The 23,413-nt window shown below is 52.3% G+C and overlaps 1 pseudogene; it reads right to left on the bottom strand.

Annotated features, from left to right (window-relative positions):
- The window catches only part of LOC148436087 (death-inducer obliterator 1-like), a 144,275-nt pseudogene that overhangs the window by 112,839 nt on the left and 8,023 nt on the right, over positions 1 to 23,413 (bottom strand).

Raw genomic sequence — 23,413 nt, 5'->3', positions numbered from 1 at the left:
CCTCTATGGTGCCAGCACCCAGCCACTATCAGCCTCTATGGTTTCAGCATCCAGCCCCTATCAGCCTCTATGGTGCCAGCACCCAGCCTCTATCAGCCGTATTGAGCCAGCACCCAACCCCTATCAGCCTCTATGGTGTCAGCACCCAGCCCCTATCACCCTCTATGGTGTCAGCACCCAGCCCCTATCAGCCTCTATGGTGTCAGCACCCAGCCCCTATCTGCATCTATGGTGTCAGCACCCAGCCCCTTTCAGCCTCAATGGTGCCAGCACCCAGCCCCTATCAGCCTCTATGGTGTCAGCACCCAGCTCCAATCAGCCTCTATGGTGTCAGCACCCAGATCCACTCAGCCTCTAAGGTGTCAGCACCCAGCCCCTATCAGCCACTATGGAGTCAGCACCCAGCCCCTATCAGCCTCTATGGTGTCAGCATCCAGCCCCTATCAGCCTCTATGGTGTCAGCATCCAGCCCCTATCAGCCTCTATGGTGTCAGCACCCAGCCCCTATCAGCCTCTATTGTGCCAGCACCCAACCCCTATCAGCCTCTATGGTGTCAGCACCCAGCCCCTATCAGCCTCTATGGTGTCTGCACCCAGACACTATCAGCGTCTCATCTATGGTGTCAGCACCCAGCCCCTATCAGCGTCTATGGTGTCAAAACCCAGCCCCTATCAGCCTCTATGGTGACAGCACCCATCCCCTATCTGCGTCTATGGTGTCAGCACCCAGCCCCTATCAGCCTCTATGGTGTCACCACCCAGCCCCTAATATCCTCTATGGTGACACCACCCAGCCCCTATTAGCCTCTATTGTGCCATCACCCAACCCCTATCAGCCTCAATGTTGTCAGCACCCAGCCCCTATCAGCGTCTATGGTGTCAGCACCCAGATGCAATCAGCCTCTAAGGTGTCAGCACCCAGCCCCTATCAGCCTCTATGGAGTCAGCACCCAGCCCCTCTCAGCCTCTATGGTGTCAGCACCCAGCCCCTATCAGCCTCTATGGAGTCAGCACCCAGCCCCTATTAGCCTCAATGTTGTCAGCACCCAGCCCCTATCAGCGTCTATGGTGTCAGACCCCAGCCCCTATCAGCCTCTATGGTGACAGCACCCATCCCCTATCTGCGTCTATGGTGTCAGCACCCAGCCCCTATCAGCCTCTATGGTGTCACCACCCAGCCCCTAATAGCCTCTATGGTGTCACCACACAGCCCCTATTAGCCTCTATTGTGCCAGCACCCAACCCCTATCAGCCTCAATGTTGTCAGCACCCAGCCCCTATCAGCGTCTATGGTGTCAGCACCCAGATCCAATCAGCCTCTAAGGTGTCAGCACCCAGCCCCTATCAGCCTCTATGGAGTCAGCACCCAGCCGCTATCAGCCTTTATGGTGTCAGCACCTAGCCCCTATCAGCCTCTATGGTGTCAGCACCCAGCCCCTATCAGCCTTTATTGTGCCAGCACCCAACCCCTATCAGCCTCTATGGTGTCAGCACCCAACCCCTATCAGCCTCTATGGTGTCTGCACCCAGACCCTATCAGCGTCTCATCTATGGTGTCAGCACCCAGCCCCTGTCAGCCTCTATGGTGTCAGCACCCAGCCTCTATCAGCGTCTATGGTGTCATCACCCAGCCCCTATCAGCCTCTATGGAGTCAGCACCCAGCCCCTATCAGCCTCTATGGTGTCAGCACCCAGCCCCTATCAGCCTCTATGGTGTCAGCACCCAGCCCCTATCAGCCTCTATGTTGTCAGCACTCAGCCCATATCAGCCTCTATGGTGCCAGCACCCAGCCCTTATCAGCCTCTATGGTATCAGCACCCAGCCCCTGTCAACCTCTATGGTGTCAGCACCCAGCCCCTGTCAGCCTATATGGTGTCAGCACCCATCCCCTGTCAGCCTCTATGGTGCCAGCACCCAGCCCAATTAGCCTCTATGGTGTCAGCACCCAGCCCCTATCTGCGTCTATGGTGTCAGCACCCAGCCCCTTTCAGCCTCAATGGTGCCAGCACCCAGCCCCTATCAGCCTCTATGGTGTCAGCACCCAGCTCCAATCAGCCTCTATGGTGTCAGCTCCCAGATCCAATCAGCCTCTAAGGTGTCAGCACCCAGCCCCTATCAGCCTCTATGGAGTCAGCACCCAGCCCCTATCAGCCTCTATGGTGTCAGCACCCAGCCCCTATCAGCCTCTATGGTGTCAGCACCCAGCCCCTATCAGCCTCTATTGTGCCAGCACCCAACCCCTATCAGCCTCTATGGTGTCAGCAACCAGCCCCTATCAGACTCTATGGTGTCTGCACCCAGACCCTATCAGCATCTCATCTATGGTGTCAGCACCCAGCCCCTATCAGCCTCTATGGTGTCAGCACCCAGCCTCTATCAGCCTCTATGGTGTCATCACCCAGACCCTATCAGCCTCTATGGAGTAAGCACCCAGCCCCTATCAGCCTCTATGGTGTCAGCACCCAGCCCCTATCAGCCTCTATGGTGTGAACACCCAGCCCCAATCAGCCTCTATGGTGTCAGCACCCAGCCCAATTTGCCTCTATGGTGTCAGCACCCAGCCCCTATCAGCCTCAATGTTGTCAGCACCCAGCCCCTATCAGCGTCTATGGTGTCAGAACCCAGCCCCTATCAGCGTTTATGGTGTCAGCACCCAGCCCCTATCAGCCTCTATGGTGACAGCACCCATCCCCTATCTGCATCTATGGTGTCAGCACCCAGCACCTATCAGCCTCTATGGTGTCACCACCCAGCCCCTAATACCCTCTATGGTGTCAGCACCCAGCCCCTATCAGCGTCTCATCTATGGTGTCAGCACCCAGCCCCTATCTACGTCTATGGTGTCAGCACCCAGCCCCTTTCAACTTCTATGGTGCCAGCACCCAGCCCCTATCAGCATCTATGGTGTCAGCACCCAGCTCCAATCAGCCTCTATGGTGTCAGCACCCAGCTCCTATCAGCCTATCTGGTGTCAGCACCCAGCCCCTATCAGCCTCTATGGTGTCAGCACCCAGCCCCTTTCAGCCTCTATGGTGTCAGCACCCAGCCCCTATCAGCCTGTATTGTGCCAGCACCCAACCCCTATCAGCCTCTATGGTGTCAGCACCCAGCCCCTATCAGCCTCTATGGTGTCAGCACCCAGCCCCTATCATCGTCTCATCTATGGTGTCAGCACCCAGCCCCTATCAGCCTCTATGGTGTCAGCACCCAGCCTCTATCAGCCTCTATGGTGTCAGCACCCAGCCCCTATCAGCCTCTATGGAGTCAGCACCCAGCCCCTATCAGCCTCTATGGTGTCAGCACCCAGCCCCTATCAGCCTCTATGGTGTCAGCACCCAGCTCCTATCAGCCTCTATGGTGTCAGCACCCAGCCCCTATTAGCCTCTAATGTGCCAGCACCCAACCCCTATCAGCCTCAATGTTGTCAGCACCCAGCCCCTATCAGCGTTTATGGTGTCAGAACCCAGCCCCTATCAGCGTTTATGGTGTCAGCACCCAGCACCTATCAGCCTCTATGGTGACAGCACCAATCCCCTATCTGCGTCTATGGTGTCAGCACCCAGCACCTATCAGCCTCTATGGTGTCAGCACCCAGCCCCTAATAGCCTCTATGGTGTCAGTACCCAGCCCCTATCAGCGTCTCATCTATGGTGTCAGCACCCAGCCCCTATCAGCCTCTATGGTGTCAGCACCCAGCCTCTATCAGCCTCTATGGTGTCAGCACCCAGCCCCTATCAGCCTCTATAGTGCCAGCACCCAGCCCCTAACAGCCGCTATGGTGTCAGCACCCAGCCACTATCAGCCTCTATGGTTTCAACACCCAGCCCCTATCAGCCTCTATGGTGTCAGCACCCAGCCCCTAATAGCCTCTATGGTGTCAGCACCCAGCCCCTATCAGCCTCTATGGTGCCAGCACCCAACCCCTATCAGCCTCTATGGTGTCAGCACCCAGCCCCTATCAGCCTCTATGGTGTCAGCACCCAGCCCCTATCAGCCTCTATGGTGTCAGCACCCAGCCCCTATCAGCCTCTATGGTGACAGCACCCATCCCCTATCTGCATCTATGGTGTCAGCACCCAGCCCCTATCAGGTTCTATGGTGTCAGCACCCAGCCCCTATCAGCTTCTGTGGTGTCAGCACCCAACACCTATCAGCCTCTATGGTGTCAGCACCCAGCTCCTATCTGCCTCCATGGTGTCATAACCTAGCCCATATCAGCCTCTATGGTGTCTGCACCCAACCCCTATCAGCGTCTATGGTGCAAGCCCCTATCAGCCTCTATGGTGTCAGAACCCAGCCCATATCAGCCTCTATGGTGTCAGAACCAAGCCCCTGTCAGCCTCTATGGTGTCAGCACTCAGCCCCTAATAGCCTCTATGGTGTCAGCATGCAGCCCCTATCAGCATCTCATCTATGGTGTCAGCACCCAGCCCCTATCAGCCTCTATGGTGTCAGCACCCAGCCGCTATCAGCCTCTATAGTGCCAGCACCCAGCCCCTAATAGCCTCTATGGTGTCAGTACCCAGCCCCTATCAGCGTCTCATCTATGGTGTCAGCACCCAGCCCCTATCAGCCTCTATAATGTCAGCACCCAGCCTCTATCAGCCTCTATGGTGTCAGCACCCAGCCCCTATCAGCCTCTATAGTGCCAGCACCCAGCCCCTAACAGCCGCTATGGTGTCAGCACCCAGCCACTATCAGCCTCTATGGTTTCAACACCCAGCCCCTATCAGCCTCTATGGTGTCAGCACCCAGCCCCTAATAGCCTCTATGGTGTCAGCACCCAGCCCCTATCAGCCTCTATGGTGCCAGCACCCAACCCCTATCAGCCTCTATGGTGTCAGCACCCAGCCCCTATCAGCCTCTATGGTGTCAGCACCCAGCCCCTATCAGCCTCTATGGTGTCAGCACCCAGCCCCTATCAGCCTCTATGGTGACAGCACCCATCCCCTATCTGCATCTATGGTGTCAGCACCCAGCCCCTATCAGGTTCTATGGTGTCAGCACCCAGCCCCTATCAGCTTCTGTGGTGTCAGCACCCAACACCTATCAGCCTCTATGGTGTCAGCACCCAGCTCCTATCTGCCTCAATGGTGTCATAACCTAGCCCATATCAGCCTCTATGGTGTCTGCACCCAACCCCTATCAGCGTCTATGGTGCCAGCCCCTATCAGCCTCTATGGTGTCAGAACCCAGCCCATATCAGCCTCTATGGTGTCAGAACCAAGCCCCTGTCAGCCTCTATGGTGTCAGCACCCAGCCCCTAATAGCCTCTATGGTGTCAGCACGCAGCCCCTATCAGCATCTCATCTATGGTGTCAGCACCCAGCCCCTATCAGCCTCTATGGTGTCAGCACCCAGCCCCTATCAGCCTCTATAGTGCCAGCACCCAGCCCCTATCAGCCGCTATGGTGTCAGCACCCAGCCACTATCAGCCTCTATGGTTTCAGCACCCAGCCCCTATCAGCCTCTATGGTGTCAGGTCCCAGCCTCTATCAGCCGCTATTGATCCAGGACCCAACCCCTATCAGCCTCTATGGTGTCAGCACCCAGCCCCTATCAGCCTCTATGGTGACAGCACCCATCCCCTATCAGCTTCTATGGTGTCAGCACCCAGCCCCTATCAGCTTCTATGGTGTCAGCACCCAGCCCCTATCAGCCTCTATGGTGTCAGCACCCAGCTCCTAACTGCCTCTATGGTGTCATAATCTGGCCCATATCAGCCTCTATGGTGTCAGAACCCAGCTCCAATCAGCCTCTATGGTGTCAACACCCAGCTCCTATCAGCCTCTATGATGACAGCACCCAACCCCTATCAGCCTCTATGGTGCCAGCCCCTATCAGCCTCTATGGTGTCAGAACCCAGCCCCTATCAGCCTCTATGGTGTCAGAACCCAGCCCCTGTCAGCCTCTATGGTGCCAGCACCCATCCCCTATCTTCCTCTATGGTGTCAGCACCCAGCCCCTATCAGCCTCTATGGTGTCAGCACCCAGCCCCTATCAGCCTCTATGGTGTCAGCACCCAGCCCCTATCAGCCTCTATGGTGTCAGTACCCAGCCCCTATCAGCCTCTATGGTGTCTGCACCCAGCCCCTTTCAGCGTCTCATCTATGGTGTCAGCACCCAGCCCCTATCAGCCTCTATGATGTCAGCAACCGAGCCTCTATCAGCCTCTATGGTGTCAGCACCCAGCCCCTATCAGCCTCTATAGTGCCAGCACCCAGACCGTATCTGCCGCTATGGTGTCAGTACCCAGCCCCTATCAGCCTCTATGGTTTCAGCACCCAGCCCCTATCAGCCTCTATGGTTTCAGCACCCAGCCCCTATCAGCCTCTGTGGTGTCAGCACCCAGCCCCTAATAGCCTCTATGGTGTCAGCACCCAGTCCCTAATAGCCTCTGTGGTGTCAGCACCCAGCCCCTATCAGCCTCTATGTTGCCAGCACCCAACCCCTGTCAGCCTCTATGGTGTCAGCACCCAGCCCCTATCAGCGTTTATGGTGTCAGCACCCAGTCCCTATCAGCCTCTATGGTGTCAGCACCCAGCCCCTTTCAGCCTCTATGGTGACAGCACCCATCCCCTATCTGCATCTATGGTGTCAGCACCCAGCCCCTATCAGCTTCTATGGTGTCAGCACCCAGCCCCTATCAGCTTCTATGGTGTCAGCACCCAACCCCTATCAGCCTCTATGGTGTCAGCACCCAGCCCCTATCTGCCTCTATGGTGTCATAACCTAGCCCCTATCAGCCTCTATGGTGTCAGCACCCAGCTCCAATCAGCCTCTATGGTGTCAACACCCAGCTCCTATCAGCCTCTATGATGTCAGCACCCAATCCCTTTCAGCCTCTATGGTGCCAGCCCCTATCAGCTTCTATGGTGTCAGAACCCAGCCCCTATCAGCCTCTATGGTGTCAGAACCCAGCCCCTGTCAGCCTCTATAGTGCCAGCACCCAGCCCCTATCAGCCTCTATGGTGTCAGCACCCAGCCCCTATCAGACTCTATGGTGTCAGCACCAAGCCCCTATCAGCCTCTATGGTATCAGAACCCAGCCTCTAAAACCTCTATGGTGTCAGCACCCAGCCCCTATCAGCCTCTATGGTGTCAGCACCCAGCCCCAATCAGCCTCTATTGTGCCAGCACCCAACCCCTATCAGCCTCAATGTTGTCAGCACCCAGCCCCTATCAGCGTTTATGGTGTCAGAACCCAGCCCCTATCAGCGTTTTGTGGTGTCAGCACCCTGCCCCTATCAGCCTCTATGGTGACAGCACCCAGCACCTATCAGCCTCTATGGTGTCAGCACCCAGCCCCTAATAGCCTCTATGGTGTCAGCACCCAGCCCCTATCAGCCTCTATGGTGTCTGCACCCAGCCCCTATCAGCCTCTATGGTGTCAGCACCCAGCCCCTATCAGTCTCTATAGTGCCAGCACCCAGCCCCTATCAGCCGCTATGGTGTCAGCACCCAGCCACTATCAGCCTCTATGGTTTCAGCACCCAGCCCCTATCAGCCTCTATGGTGTCAGCACCCAGCCCCTAATAGCCTCTATGGTGTCTGCACCCAGCCCCTAATAGCCTCTATGTTGTCAGCACCCAGCCCCTATCAGCCTCTATGGTGCCAGCACCCAACCCCTCTCAGCCTCTATGGTGTCAGCACCCAGCCCCTATCAGCATTTATGGTGTCAGCACCCAGTCCCTATCAGCCTCTATGGTGACAGCACCCATCCCCTATCTGCATCTATGGTGTCAGCACCCAGCCCCTATCAGCTTGTATGCTGTCAGCACCCAGCCCCTATCAGCTTCTATGGTGTCAGCACCCAACCCCTATCAGCCTCTATGGTGTCAGCACCCAACCCCTATCTGCCGCTATGGTGTCATAACCTAGCCCCTATCAGCCTCTATGGTGTCAGCACCCAGCTCCAATCAGCCTCTATGGTGTCAACACCCAGCTCCTATCAGCCTCTATGATATCAGCACCCAGCCCCTATCAGCCTCTATGGTGTCAGCACCCAGCCCCTATCAGCCTCTATGGTGTCAGAACCCAGCCTCTGTCAGCCTCTATGGTGCCAGCACCCAGCCCCTATCAGCCTCTATGGTGTCAGCACACAGCCCCTATCAGCGTTTATGGTGCCAGCACCCAGCCCCAATCAGCCTCTATGGTGTCAACACCCAGCTCCTATCAGCCTCTATGATATCAGCACCCAGCCCCTATCAGCCTCTATGGTGTCAGCACCCAGCCCCAATCAGCCTCTATGGTGTCAGTACCCAGCCCCTATCAGCCTCTATGGTGTCAGAACCCAGCCACTCTCAGCCTCTATGGTGTCAGCACACAGCTCCTATCAGCGTTTATGGTGTCAGAACCCAGCCCCTATCAGCCTCTATGGTGACAGCACCCAGCACCTATCAGCCTCTATGGTGTCAGCACCCAGCCGCTAATAGCCTCTATGGTGTCAGCACCCAGCCCCTATCAGCCTCTATGGTGTCTGAACCCAGCCCCTTTCAGCCTCTATGGTGTCAGCACCCAGCCCCTATCAGCCTCTATAGTGCCAGCACCCAGCCCCTATCAGCCGCTATGGTGTCAGCACCCAGCCACTATCAGCCTCTATGGTTTCAGCACCCAGCCCCTATCAGCCTCTATGGTGTCAGCACCCAGCCCCTAATAGCCTCTATGGTGTCTGCACCCAGCCCCTAATAGCCTCTATGGTTTCAGCACCCAGCCCCTATCAGCCTCTATGGTGCCAGCACCCAACCCCTCTCAGCCTCTATGGTGTCAGCACCCAGCCCCTATCAGCATTTATGGTGTCAGCACCCAGTCCCTATCAGCCTCTATGGTGACAGCACCCATCCCCTATCTGCATCTATGGTGTCAGCACCCAGCCCCTATCAGCTTTTATAATGTCAGCACCCAGCCCCTATCATCTTCTATGGTGTCAGCACCCAACCCCTATCAGCCTCTATGGTGTCAGCACCCAACCCCTATCTGCCTCTATGGTATCATAACCTAGCCCCAATCAGCCTCTATGGTGTCAGCACCCAGCTCCAATCAGCCTCTATGGTGTCAACACCCAACTCCTATCAGCCTCTATGATGTCAGCACCCAGCCCCTTTCAGCCTCTATGGTGTCAGAACCCAGCCTCTGTCAGCCTCTATGGTGCCAGCACCCAACTCCTATCAGCCTCTATGGTGTCAGAACCCAGCCCCTATCAGCCTCTATGGTGTCAGAACCCAGCCTCTGTCAGCCTCTATGGTGCCAGCACCCAGCCCCTATCAGCCTCTATGGTGTCAGCACCGAGCCCCTATCAGAATCTATGGTGTCAGCACCCAGCTCCAATCAGCCTCTATGGTGACAGCACTCAGCCCCTATCAGCCTCTATGGTGCCAGCACCCAGCCTCCATCAGCCGCTATTGAGCCAGCACCCAACCCCTATCAGCCTCTATGGTGTCAGCACCCAGCCCCTATCAGCCTCTATGGTGTCAGCACCCAGCCACTATCAGCCTCTATGGTGTCAGCACCCATCCCCTATCAGCGTCTATGGTGTCAGCACCCAGCCCCTTTCAGCCTCTATGGTGCCAGGACCCAGCCCCTATCAGCCTCTATGGTGTCAGCACCCAGCTCCAATCAGCCTCTATGGTGTCAGCACCCAGCCCCTATCAGCCTCTATGGAGTCAGCACCCAGCCCCTATCAGCCTCTATGGTGTCAGCACCCAGCCCCTATCAGCCTCTATGGTGTCAGCACCCAGCTCCAATCAGCCTCTATGGTGTCAGCACCCAGCCCCTATCAGCCTCTATTGTGCCAGCACCCAACCCCTATCAGCCTCTATGGTGTCAGCACCCAGCCACTATCAGCCTCTATGGTGTCTGCACCCAGCCCCTATCAGCGTCTCCTCTATGGTGTCAGCACCCAGCCCCTATCAGCCTCTATGGTGTCAGCACCCAGCCTCTATCAGCCTCTATGGTGTCAGCACCCAGCCCCTATCAGCCTCTATGGTGTCTGCACCCAGCTCCAATCAGCCTCTATGGTGTCAGCACCCAGCCCCTATCAGCCTCTATTGTGCCAGCACCCAACCCCTATCAGCCTCAATGTTGTCAGCACCCAGCCCCTATCAGCGTTTATGGTGTCAGAACCCAGCCCCTATCAGCGTTTTGTGGTGTCAGCACCCAGCCCCTATCAGCCTCTATGGTGCCAGCACCCAACCCCTCTCAGCCTCTATGGTGTCAGCACCCAGTCCCTATCAGCCTCTATGGTGACAGCACCCATCCCCTATCTGCATCTATGGTGTCAGCACCCAGCCCCTATCAGCTTTTATGGTGTCAGCACCCAGCCCCTATCAGCTTCTATGGTGTCAGCACCGAACCCCTATCAGCCTCTATGGTGTCAGCACCCAACCCCTATCTGCCTCTATGGTGTCATAACCTAGCCCCTATCAGCCTCTATGGTGTCAGCACCCAGCTCCAATCAGCCTCTATGGTGTCAACACCCAGCTCCTATCAGCCTCTATGATATCAGCACCCAGCCCCTATCAGCCTCTATGGTGTCAGCACCCAGCCCCTATCAGCCTCTATGGTGTCAGAACCCAGCCTCTGTCAGCCTCTATGGTGCCAGCACCCAGCCCCTATCAGCCTCTATGGTGTCAGCACCCATCCCCTATCAGACTCTATGGTGTCAGCACCGAGCCCCTATCAGCCTCTATGGTGTCAGTACCCAGCCCCTATCAGCCTCTATGGTGTCAGCACCCAGCCCCTATCAGCCTCTATGGTGTCAGCACCCAGCCCCTATCAGCCTCTATGGTGTCAGCACCCAGCCCCTATCAGATTCTATGGTGTCAGCACCCAGCCCCTATCAGCCTCTATGGTGTCAGAACCCAGCCCCTATCAGTCTCTATGGTGTCAGAACCCAGCCCCTATCAGACTCTATGGTGTCAGCACCCAGCCCCTATCAGCCTCTATGGTGTCAGCACCCAGCCTCTATCAGACTCTATGGTGTCAGCACCCAGCCCCTATCAGCCTCTATGGTGTCAGAACCCAGCCCCTATCAGCCTCTATGGTGTCAGAACCCAGCCCCTATCAGACTCTATGGTGTCAGCACCCAGCCCCTATCAGCCTCTATGGTGTCAGCACCCAGCCCCTTTCAGACTCTATGGTGTCTGCACCCAGCCCCTATCAGCCTCTATGGTGTCAGCACCCAGCCCCTATCAGACTCTATGGTGTCAGCACCCAGCCCCTATCAGCCTCTATGGTGTCAGCACCCAGCCCCTATCATCCTCTATGGTGTCAGAACCCAGCCCCTCTCAGCCTCTATTTTGTCAGAACCCAGCCCCTATCAGCCTCTATGATATCAGAACCCAGCCCCTGTCAGCCTCTGTGGTGCCAGCACTCACTCCCTGTCAGCCTCTATGGTGTCAGCACCCAGTCCCTGTCAGCCTCTATGGTGTCAGAACCCAGCCCCTGTCAGCCTCTATGGTGCCAGCTTCCAGTCCCTGTCAGCCTCTATGGTGCCAGCACCCAGTCCCTGTCAGCCTCTATGGTGTCAGCACCTAGTCCCTGTCAGCCTCTATGGTGTCAGCACCTAGTCCCTGTCAGCCTCTATGATGCCAGCACCCAGTCCCTGTCAGCCTCTATGGTTCCAGCACCCAGTCCCTGTCAGCCTCAATGGTGTCAGCACCCTGTCTCTGTCAGCCTCTATGATGTCAGCACCCAGTCCCTGTCAGCCTCTATGGTGTCAGAACCCAGCCCCTGTCAGCCTCTATGGTGCCAGCTTCCAGTCCCTGTCAGCCTCTATGGTGTCAGCACCTAGTCCCTGTCAGCCTCTATGGTGCCAGCACCCAGTCCCTGTCAGCCTCTATGGTGTCAGCACCTAGTCCCTGTCAGCCTCTATGGTGTCAGCACCTAGTCCCTGTCAGCCTCTATGGTGTCAGCACCAAGCCCCTGTCAGCACTTTTACCGGGTAATTTGCAGATCTACAGGTTTTTCTGTGTGAAAGTGTCAGAGTCCTGGCAATTTCGTCCCAGGTTGACCCTTTCACACAGAAAAAAAACCTGTTGATCTGCAAATTACCTGGTAAAAATGCTTTACCCGGTAATTTGATTGTCTTTGTGAAAGGGGTATGAAAGGCGTATAATACCCCTTTTCCACCTAAATTACGGGTCTGACCCGGAGTTGGAACAAAGTTCCTATCCGGATCAGACCCGGAATTTTGCCGGCGCTGACTCGGGATATTCCCGAGTCAGCGCCGCTCACACCGCAGTCGGGTCTGCATAGACCCGGCTTTTGCGGAGTGAAAGTGGTCGCTTGGAGATGACGTCATCTCCAAGTGCCACTGAAGCCGGACCAATCGGCCGGCTAGCAGCGCACTCCAGGTCTTCGTGACCCGGAGTGCGCTGTTCCCATAGCAGGGTTTCACGGGCTACGCCCGTGTTAAACCCTGCTAGTTACCTGGGTTGGATTGCCGAGTCTCTCGACCCGGCGATCCATCCCTCTGCCCTTTTACACCAGGGAGCTGCCCGGGTTAACCCTTCAAAAACCCTGGTTTTAGCTCCGGTGTAAAAGGGGTATAAGTGACATTTGTTCTTTCAAAGTCGCCCTGGAGTAGAGATTGATGAATGATATTAAGCAACGACGATGCTGGTAGGACTTACAGTAGTGTAATTAATAAGCTATAGGAGTATTTTCAATAATGATTTGTTGTATGGGAAAATTAAATAAAACCTTAATAAGTGCATGAAGCACAGAGGTAAATGTTTGTAATGTCCGTGAAGTTGTGTCAGTGTGGATGGTCCTGGTTATGGAGAAAGCTATTACATGTGCTGGTCAGAGCCCAGTCGCTTGTGTACAGTAGTTCTACAGCTGTCAGGAATGAAAGTATTCTCCTTAGTTACTCATGTGGAACTCTTACATACACTTAAAAAAAACTTTAAATAAAAACGCTACACAGTCTATATAGTTCTCATTACAATGTTTACTAAACAAGTTCACTAATTACAATCCAGCCCCAGACTTTCCTTCCACTACTCAGCCTGTCCTAATATTGTACAGTACAGAAACAGGCTGATAACGGGATGACATAACTTTGGGAAGTAAATTACCATCCTGTCTTATCACAGACAAATAACTGATATTATCATTTATGGAATATTTACCAAAGATATTTTCATTACCGCATTTCAGGACAATAACAGCTTAAAGCGAGCAGGCGGAGCCGCAACATTTACCATAGATGTATGCGCAGTAGTAATAAAGCGCTACTCTGCGTCTGGCGTCTGGCATCACTGGATCAGGCCCTGTACGCTCAGTCCAGCTATAGGCAGGATAGGGCTGATTCCCACTGTCTGACAGCTGATATTACTCTGCTAGGTGTCTGGGAAATGTGAAATAAAGAAGAATAAAATGCTCCACAATCTGCCGGTGACACTGCGCATACAAATGACATGAAAATGACACAACATTCAGATGGCGACTACTTCAATGACCAAGTGCTTCCTCCTCTAATGATTCCCTGTCCGTGTAAGAGGCATTTATCTCCCAGGATTAGCTGTATGTCTGAGCTTTGCATCCTGTATAATGAGACATGGGGGCGGCAGGAGACCTCTGTGTATGGACATGAGGGCGATTAAACCCTTCGTTACTAACACACATCACTTATACAGGCTTTGTGCTTGGTTGCACTCAGTCTGCATCTTGCCTGGTGTTAATTAACCACAGAAGAACCGGACTAATTGATATATACCATATAGAATAAGGCAGCACACTTTCCACTGATACTCTCCAATCGGGAAGCAGTCTGGAAGCTGATGGATGGAATCCCGACCGCCGGCTTCCAGACTGTCTAATCCCGACCGCCGGCTTCCAGACTGTCTAATCCCGACTGCCGGCTTCCAGACTGTCTAATCCCAACAAGTGTCTAATGACAGGCGTCACAATCCTGCCGCCTGTCATTAGACCTACACCGGGAGCCCAACACCCGGCTTACCGATTGAAAGTAAGCTGGGTGTGGACAGCCGCAGAGGGGGAGGGTTAGGTTTACGGTTCCCGGGGGGGACTTGGGGTTAGGCTAGGGGAAGGGAGGTTAAGGTTAGGCACCCCCCCAGGGAGTTTTGGGTTAGGCTAGAGGAAGGGGGGGTTAGGGTTAGGCACCCCCGGGGGGATGTTTGGGTTAGGCACCCCCGGGGGGAGGTTAGGGTTAGGTGGTTTAGGCAGCGGGGAAGGTGGGATTAGGGTTAGGCACTTGGAGGGGAGGTTCATTTCTCAGGGATCCGAGTCAGATCTGAGCCGGCTTGGGTTTTCCTGCATGGCTCAGATCTGAAACCGAGGCATCATCCCGCTCTCGGATTCTGGCTGGCTACTGTTATACATATAGGGGCTGGCTGGCTACTGTTGTCCATATAGGGGCTGGCTGGCTACTGTTATACATATAGGGGCTGGCTGGCTACTGTTGTCCATATAGGGGCTGGCTACTGTTATATATATATAGGGGCTGGCTACTGTTATCCATATAGGGGCTGGCTGGCTACTGTTATACATATAGGGGCTGGCTAGCTACTGTTGTCCATATAGGGGCTGGCTACTGTTATATATATAGGGGCTGGCAGGCTACTGTTATCCATATAGGGGCTGGCTGGCTACTGTTGTCCATATAGGGGCTGGCTGGCTACTGTTATACATATAGGGGCTGGCTGGCTACTGTTGTCCATATAGGGGCTGGCTGGCTACTGTTATATATATATATAGGGGCTGGCTGGTTACTGTTGTCCATATAGGGGCTTGCTGGCTACTGTTATCCATATAGGGGCTGGCTGGCTACTGTTGTCCATATTTGGGGCTGGCTGGCTACTGTTATACATATAGAGGCTGGCTGGCTACTGTCGTCCATATAGGGGCTGGCTGGCTACTGTTATATATATAGGGGCTAGCTGGTTACTGTTGTCCATATAGGGGCTGGCTGGCTACTGTTATACATATAGGGGCCGGCAGGCTACTGTTGTCCATATAGGGGCTGGCTGGCTACTGTTATATATATAGGGGCTGGCTGGCTACTGTTATCCATATAGGGGCTTGCTGGCTACTGTTATACATATAGAGGTTGCTGGCTACTGTCGTCCATATAGGGGCTGGCTGGCTACTGTCGTCCATATAGGGGCTGGCTGGCTACTGTCATCCATATAGGGGCTGGCTGCTACTGTTGCCCATATAGGGGCTGGCTGGCTACTGCTGTCCATATAGGGGCTGGCTGGCTACTGTTGTCCATATAGGGACTGGCTACTGTTGTCCATAATATAGAGGCTGGCTGGCTACTGTTATACATATAGGGGCTGGCTGGCTACTGTTGTCCATATAGGGGCTGGCTGGCTACAGTTATATATATAGGGGCTGGCTGGCTGGCTACTGTTATCCATATAGGGGCTGGCTGGCTACTGTTATTCATATAGGGGCTGGCTGGCTACTGTTGTCCATATAGGGGCTGGCTACTGTTATTTATATATAGGGGCTGGCTGGCTACTGTTATCCATATAGGGGCTGGCTGGCTACTGTTATACATATAGGGGCTGGCTAGCTACTGTTGTCCATATAGGGGCTGGCTACTGTTATATATATAGGGGCTGGCAGGCTACTGTTATCCATATAGGGGCTGGCTGGCTGCTGTTGTCCATATAGGGGCTGGATGGCTACTGTTATACATATAGGGGCTGGCTGGCTACTGTTGTCCATATAGGGGCTGGCTGGCTACTGTTATATATATATATAGGGGCTGGCTGGTTACTGTTGTCCATATAGGGGCTTGCTGGCTACTGTTATCCATATAGGGGCTGGCTGGCTACTGTTGTCCATATAGGGGCTGGCTGGCTACTGTTATACATATAGAGGCTGGCTGGCTACTGTCATCCATATAGGGGCTGGCTGGCTACTGTTATATATATAGGGGCTAGCTGGTTACTGTTGTCCATATAGGGGCTGGCTGGCTACTGTTATACATATAGGGGCCGGCAGGCTACTGTTGTCCATATAGGGGCTGGCTGGCTACTGTTATATATATAGGGGCTGGCTGGCTACTGTTATCCATATAGGGGCTTGCTGGCTACTGTTATACATATAGAGGTTGCTGGCTACTGTCGTCCATATAGGGGCTGGCTGGCTACTGTCGTCCATATAGGGGCTGGCTGGCTACTGTCATCCATATAGGGGCTGGCTGCTACTGTTGTCCATATAGGGGCTGGCTGGCTACTGCTGTCCATATAGGGGCTGGCTGGCTACTGCTGTCCATATAGGGGCTGGCTGGCTACTGTTGTCCATATAGGGGCTGGCTGGCTACAGTTATATATATAGGGGCTGGCTGGCTACTGTTATCCATATAGGGGCTGGCTGGCTACTGTTATTCATATAGGGGCTGGCTGGCTACTGTTGTCCATATAGGGGCTGGCTACTGTTATACATATAGGGGCTGGCTGGCTACTGTTGTCCATATAGGGGCTGGCTGGCTACTGTTGTCCATATAGGGGCTGGCTGGCTACTGTTGGCCATATAGGGGCTGGCTGGCTGGCTACTGTTGTCCATATAGGGGCTGGCTGGCTACTGTTGTCCATATAGGGACTGGCTGGCTACTGTTGTCCATATAGGGGCTGGCTGGCTACTGCTGTCCATATAGGGGCTGGCTGGCTACTGTTGTCCATATAGAGGCTGGCTGGCTACTGTTGTCCATATAGGGGCTGGCTGGCTACTGTTATATATATAGGGGCTAGCTGGTTACTGTTGTCCATATAGGGGCTGGCTGGCTACTGTTATACATATAGGGGCCGGCAGGCTACTGTTGTCCATATAGGGGCTGGCTGGCTACTGTTATATATATAGGGGCTGGCTGGCTACTGTTATCCATATAGGGGCTTGCTGGCTACTGTTATACATATAGAGGTTGCTGGCTACTGTCGTCCATATAGGGGCTGGCTGGCTACTGTCGTCCATATAGGGGCTGGCTGGCTACTGTCATCCATATAGGGGCTGGCTGCTACTGTTGCCCATATAGGGGCTGGCTGGCTACTGCTGTCCATATAGGGGCTGGCTGGCTACTGTTGTCCATATAGGGGCTGGCTACTGTTGTCCATAATATAGAGGCTGGCTGGCTACTGTTATACATATAGGGGCTGGCTGGCTACTGTTGTCCATATAGGGGCTGGCTGGCTACAGTTATATATATAGGGGCTGGCTGGCTACTGTTATCCATATAGGGGCTGGCTGGCTACTGTTATTCATATAGGGGCTGGCTGGCTACTGTTGTCCATATAGGGGCTGGCTGGCTACTGTTATACATATAGGGGCTGGCTGGCTACTGTTGTCCATATAGGGGCTGGCTGGCTACTGTTGTCCATATAGGGGCTGGCTGGCTACTGTTGGCCATATAGGGGCTGGCTGGCTACTGTTGTCCATATAGGGGCTGGCTGGCTACTGTTGTCCATATAGGGACTGGCTGGCTACTGTTGTCCATATAGGGGCTGGCTGGCTACTGCTGTCCATATAGGGGCTGGCTGGCTACTGTTGTCCATATAGAGGCTGGCTGGCTACTGTTGTCCATATAGGGTCTGGCTGGCTACTGTTGTCCATATAGGGGTTGGCTGGCTACTGTTGTCCATATAGGGACTGGCTGGCTACTGGCTATAGGGGCTGGCTATATATTTTTTGTGTGCGTTAGCCACACCTGTCACTGTCATTGGCATAGTTGTGCAGGGGTGCTGTGCTGCTGTTTGTCAAGGGCTGCTGCCCCCCCAAAAATGTAAAAAAGTAAAAATCAACAATTTTTTTTGTGTGCGTGTTAGCCACACCTGTCACTGTCATTGACGTAGGTGCTGTGCTGCTGTCTGTCAAGGGGCTGCTGTCTCTTTCAGGGGTTCACCCCCAGTGTGAAAAAAACAAAAACAATTTCTGTGAAAAAAATAAAAACAATTTTTATTTTATTTTTTTATTTATCTTTTTTAATTTTGATAAATATTTGTATTGCTATTTGTAAACAAACCTGTAATAAAAAAAATCTCTTTTTAAAAAAAATAAATAAACAGGAATATTGCAATGAAAAACTTTTTTTTTTAAGTTATTGGGTTACAAAAAGTTTTTTTTTTTTAATCTTAAACATAGCAAAAATTTTATCCTAACAGCTTATAAAGGTATATGCTCTAAAAAACTAAAGCCTATATTTACAAACCTATAGAGGGGACATCCTAAATTCTAAAACTGTTCTATTCAAAAACGTAAACAAAAGCAAAGATTATAGGTCTAGTGTGTTATTATGATGTAAGAATGTAGAAGGCCAAAAATTGGGTGGACTACACATGGCTGATTGATCAACCATGGCGACTGGATTTGTGTCATAAGGAAGAGGAGGCTTCAAACCGGGTATCATGTTATGAGTTGGCCATATGGGGTATGTTGCTGTTAAGGGATCAGGCTGGTTATCAGTGGACACATTATTATAGTTGTTGTTATTCTGGGTTGCCATCTCTTGAAGGGTGTTTACCAACAGACAGAGACTACCTATCAGATCAAGCATAGACACTTCCTGAGGAACAGAGGTTTGCTCTCTGGAGGGAAGCCTAATAGGTGGGAGCCCCTGTTCCAACATCTGAAGCTCTTATCTCTCCACATCATCTATTATACATGAAAATATAATTGGGGACATCTAGCTCCTCTTTCTGTACCCTGCTCACCCTTTTTGGACAGGAAGTCCAGGATGGATGGTTTGGAAGAAGAAGTCCTAGCAACAGATGGGGATGGTCATTAACAAGACTTGGCCCCACCAGTGGGTGTAGTCTGGTAGGTATTGGTTGGCATGCAGGCAGCGTAATAACAAAGGCCTCCATGTTGTCTGTGCTTACTATTCCGTATTTCAGTTTGCGATTCAGGTAGGAATAAAGTTGGCTACAGAACACAGTGACAGAATCACTGGATGTCTTAGTGCATTCAGGCCAAATACAATCCATGAATTCCCAGGCAGTTTCCGGACAGATGAATCCTTTGCTTGTAATAATCTTTGGCTATCTATAACACCTCACATCAAACCCGACACAGATCCAGGCTGACCACCACTAAAGATCCCCATCCCCACCAGGGACCACCAGTGCAGAAAGTTCTCAGCCCACCCGCCTGCTGGTCCGCACCGCTCACACCTCCAGTGACCGGCTCCACCCCGGACCAGCTTCTCTCCCCCCCTGCTCCCAGGGTGCTCAGCAACTCACTCCTGGCCAGGGGTGTCTCCACCGTCGATCCCCATTTCCACGAGGGACCGTCAGTGATAAGAGCATCCTGCATATCCGGCCGCAAGTCCGCCCAGCCAACATCGCCAGTGAGCAGCTCCATCCCGGTCACACTTTCCACATTCCCCCTCCTCCCCGGCTTTTTTTGAATCAGTATCCCGGGCAGACCACCCCCCAGGGGTGGTCCCAGCACACACGCTGCAACCCAGCCTCCCAGCAGCTCACCCATCCACACCTCTGGCTCTGCACCACCAGCGGCATGACCAAGAGCCAACTTCAGCTGCATACTCCGGTCACTGACCTCCGCAGACCAATCAGAACAGCCGTGCACCTGCAGCACACCAGCAACACGCTGATCCAGCTCACCAACAAACCCGCAGCTTCCAACCTATCTGCAATGGCCGCAAAGTCGACCTACATCACCATAACAAAATACCTACCAGTAGGTAAGTACTGCCAAGACTCACACCAACACGCGGGACGCCGCACAAGTGTTCCAACCCACTCTGCAAATCCCCCCACCACCCGAGACTTCCTAGACTGTCGACCATAGGTCCAGCAGGGGTGACGTGCAAGGTCACTGAACCACATGGGAAGGAGCCCCCTAAAAGGGCCCACCTACCTCCCCAGTCTCATCACCACTCATCACTGAACCCCACCCACCTGCCCGGGATCTTAACAGAGCAGCATTGTGACTACTCAATAAAGGATTTTGCCCCAAATTACTGTGTCTCGCTGGCCTCATTTTGATCCTATTCCATTCCCCTTTTCACATTACTCCCTACTACACTCCATACCCAATCACACCCTCCTCACTCCCAAAACACCACCACCACCAGAAGAAACATTCTAATTAACACCACTCACAAACACACACAAGTCATCACCATCACCACTACTAGCAGGAAGAGCGCACCTTACCCCCCCTACCCCCATACGTTTTCAGTGTGGGAAAAGTACTCCCACACAAAGGTGCAACACCCCGAAACCACAACACACCACCCCCTGGTCAACGAGAGCGCAGTTCTACCGCCCATCTTCATATATCTATAACACCCACCTTTGGCAGGAATTACCAGACACTTTGAAGGCTGTAACTTTGAACTGCTTTATAGAAAACATGTGAATGAAACCTTTTCATACTGCAGAACATGATGGAAAAATCCCTTAAAGTTCAACACCTAGAGCATCTTTTTTCATGTTCTCTGAGGCCTCTCCTGACTGAAGAAAGATTCTCCATACTGTAGTCTTCCATTGTGACTTTTAATGGTGATTTTCATCTCATCTGAGAGTTGGGTTGTCCCCATGCAAATGAGACAATCATATCCAGAAGGTGACTCTTATGATTAACCGCGGTGTCAGTCTCTCTTTTGGCAGAATTTGCACAATCTTGGGGGCACCATGATGAATCAGACAGATCCTCCAGGGTAAACATCTGATCTGGTGTTGTATCTATTTCTATTAAACCTTTGTGTGTGAGTTTAGTCTTCTGCCACTTGTGGTGGAGCTCTTTTTCTGTTTTCTCAATGATCTCCAGAGTATTCTGTCTCTCTTGGTTTCTCCAATTTGTCAGCTCCAATCCAGCCATTTCTGTTGGGCTCAACTGCACAAGACATTGTGGGGTGGTCTCCCCTAGTACCACACGGTGAAAGAAAATCTTATTTTTGGGGTCTTTCAGATTGAAGAGGAGACTTCTGTACTTATTTTTGTACCTCACACCAGTATTATACAAGTTGTAAATTTCATTCTCTACATTCTTTGCCAATTTTTTTCAATGTTTCCAGATGCGCATCAAGATTTTTTGTCTCCTGAACTCTCTTCAGCAGAACTTCATATAGCGTCTGTACTGTGGTTGTCCGAATCTCTTTAGGTGACTAGCCTGAAGCCAGCATCAGGGAGAGGAGAACCTTCATTCTTTTACACATTTTCTTTTTTGACTTTCTTATGGTACGTTTAGGGATTCTGGACTCGCCAACAGGTCTCTTGTCCTTTTTGTATCAAGCATAGTGGTTAAGTGTGTCTGAGATTGTTCTCCATTCTCTTAACATATTATGTCACCATCATCATCATCATCATCCTGGATGAAAATGTGCTCTCCCTGACCCATCTAGTCAGAACAACTCTCCAGCTCATCCAGTATCTGTACTCTTTGCAATCTGCATTCCAGTATCCTAGCAGCTGGCAAGTTTGATCTTCTTTCTTAGTTTTAACAGGAGAGACTCTTTCATCATCCAGCATATCTTCTCCATCACTGAGGTATTGTTCAGAGTAAGTGCATTCACATTTTTAGAAATATGGTTATCCAAAGAATACTTTGTCTGCCATTTCACATGAGATTACAGCACGGAGATAAACTGTACATCGGGATTAGGATCAGACAAGGTGTTAAATGGAGTTTCCACCCCAAACTTCTCAAATAATCACAATGGGCTGTAACATTCATGGTTCTGTGGTGACACAGCAGGGTTAGCGGGTTCCACATAAAATGGTTTTTCCATTTTCTCACTGTCTTGATACACCTCCGCACCGCTTTCTCTGGAGCTGTCACAGATAATAAACCAGGTGTGGCAGCGTGGCCATCGCTTCTATGGCTTAAATTTGAAGGCCACTAACTAACTCTGTTTTTTTTAATGTCCCTGTATAGGTTGGGAAATGCCTTTACAGAAGCTAATCCAAAGGATTATTTAAGTCAATTGTTTATTTCTTTTTGGAAAGCACTCTTCCTGGTCCCCTTCTGGGATGAAAAAAATCCACTCCCAGCAAGCAGGCATGGTGCTCAAGAATTCCCAAGAAAGATACAACGTCATTTAAATCTTAAATAAGAAATGTTGCATTTAATGCTCTGTTCCGCTTGTTCACATATCTGATATGGTTAAGTAGACCGTGAGAACAATGGCAGTTTGAACTAATGGCCTGATTCAGAGCTGAACGCTCTGACCAGAACGCTCGCTCTGAATCAGGGCCCTCCTACCTTTTTTTGGAGCGTTCTCATGGACGCTCGCATAGCTGTGGGTTACCACCCACAGCTATAGCGAGCGTCCATGATGATGGTCACGATGGTCTTGACCATCGCGACCATCGGGCTTGCGATGGAGACCTTGCGGTAGGGTCTCGCTGCCGCAAACCCTGGAGTGATTTTGGCTCTATCAGAGCCAAAATCACTCCCACTGACATCACTAGTGATGTCAGTGGGGCCGGCTTGAGACGGTAGGCGTTCCCATGGGAACGCCTCCGTCTGGCAGGCACGCCCCCGGCACGCCCACCAAAGGGGGCGTGCTGTCAATCAACATCGACAACACGCCCCCTTTGGTGCGAGACCCGGAGCGACAGCTTGGCTGTCGCAGTCAGGGTCTCGCGCTTGCGCACGACGGAGCTCCCTCCGTCGTGTGCATGCGCAGTGGGGCAACTTCGACCCATTTGCGAGCATCCTTTGCTTGCGAACGGGTCTGAATGACCCCCTAAGGCCACTAAAACTAATTCTGTTTTCTTTACTGTCCCTGTACAGGTTGGGAAATGCCTTTATAGAAGATAATCCAACGGATTATTTAAGTAAATTGTTTTTGGAAGCACTCTTCCTGGTCCCCTTCTGGGATGAAAATCCACTCCTAGCCACAGAAGCAGGCACATGATTCTCAAGAAAGACAAAACGTAAGGCCTTAAATCAGGGGTAGCCAACCTCGGTCCACGAGAGCTCACATTTTCCAGATGACCTAGCTGGTCTACAGGTGTATTCATTACTCACCAACACATTTAGAAAGATTACAGGTGGAGTTAATTATTATAGTTGTGATTCTCTGAGAGCTGGCAAACATGCATTGTTGGTAGCTCTCGAGGACCACAGATGACTACCCCTTCCTTAAATCATAGATCTTACACTTGAGGCCACTAAGTATGTTTTTTTAATGTCCCTGTACAGGTTTGGAAATGCTTTTTCATGCAGAAAGCACTACTACAAGTCTTCCTGTTCCCCTTCTGGGATGAGAAAATCAACTCCCAGCAGCAGCAGCCATGTTCAAGGATTCTTCTGTGGTAAAGACTGATGTGAATGTATCACATTTTTTTTGTAAATGCCTCCTCCCCTCCCCTTCTCCCTCATAAATTTTCTTCGAAATCAAAAAATGAAATGAAATTTACTAACAATCAAATCAACCATTCCCTGCCCTGCCTTCATCTACATACATACTCC

Source organism: Taudactylus pleione, unplaced genomic scaffold, assembly GCF_031769625.1.
Source record: "Taudactylus pleione unplaced genomic scaffold, aTauple2 ptg001965l, whole genome shotgun sequence".
In the NCBI taxonomy this organism is placed as follows: Eukaryota; Metazoa; Chordata; class Amphibia; order Anura; family Myobatrachidae; genus Taudactylus; species Taudactylus pleione.
Note: the sequence above shows the minus strand (reverse complement) of the source record. Positions and strands in the feature narration are given on the sequence as shown.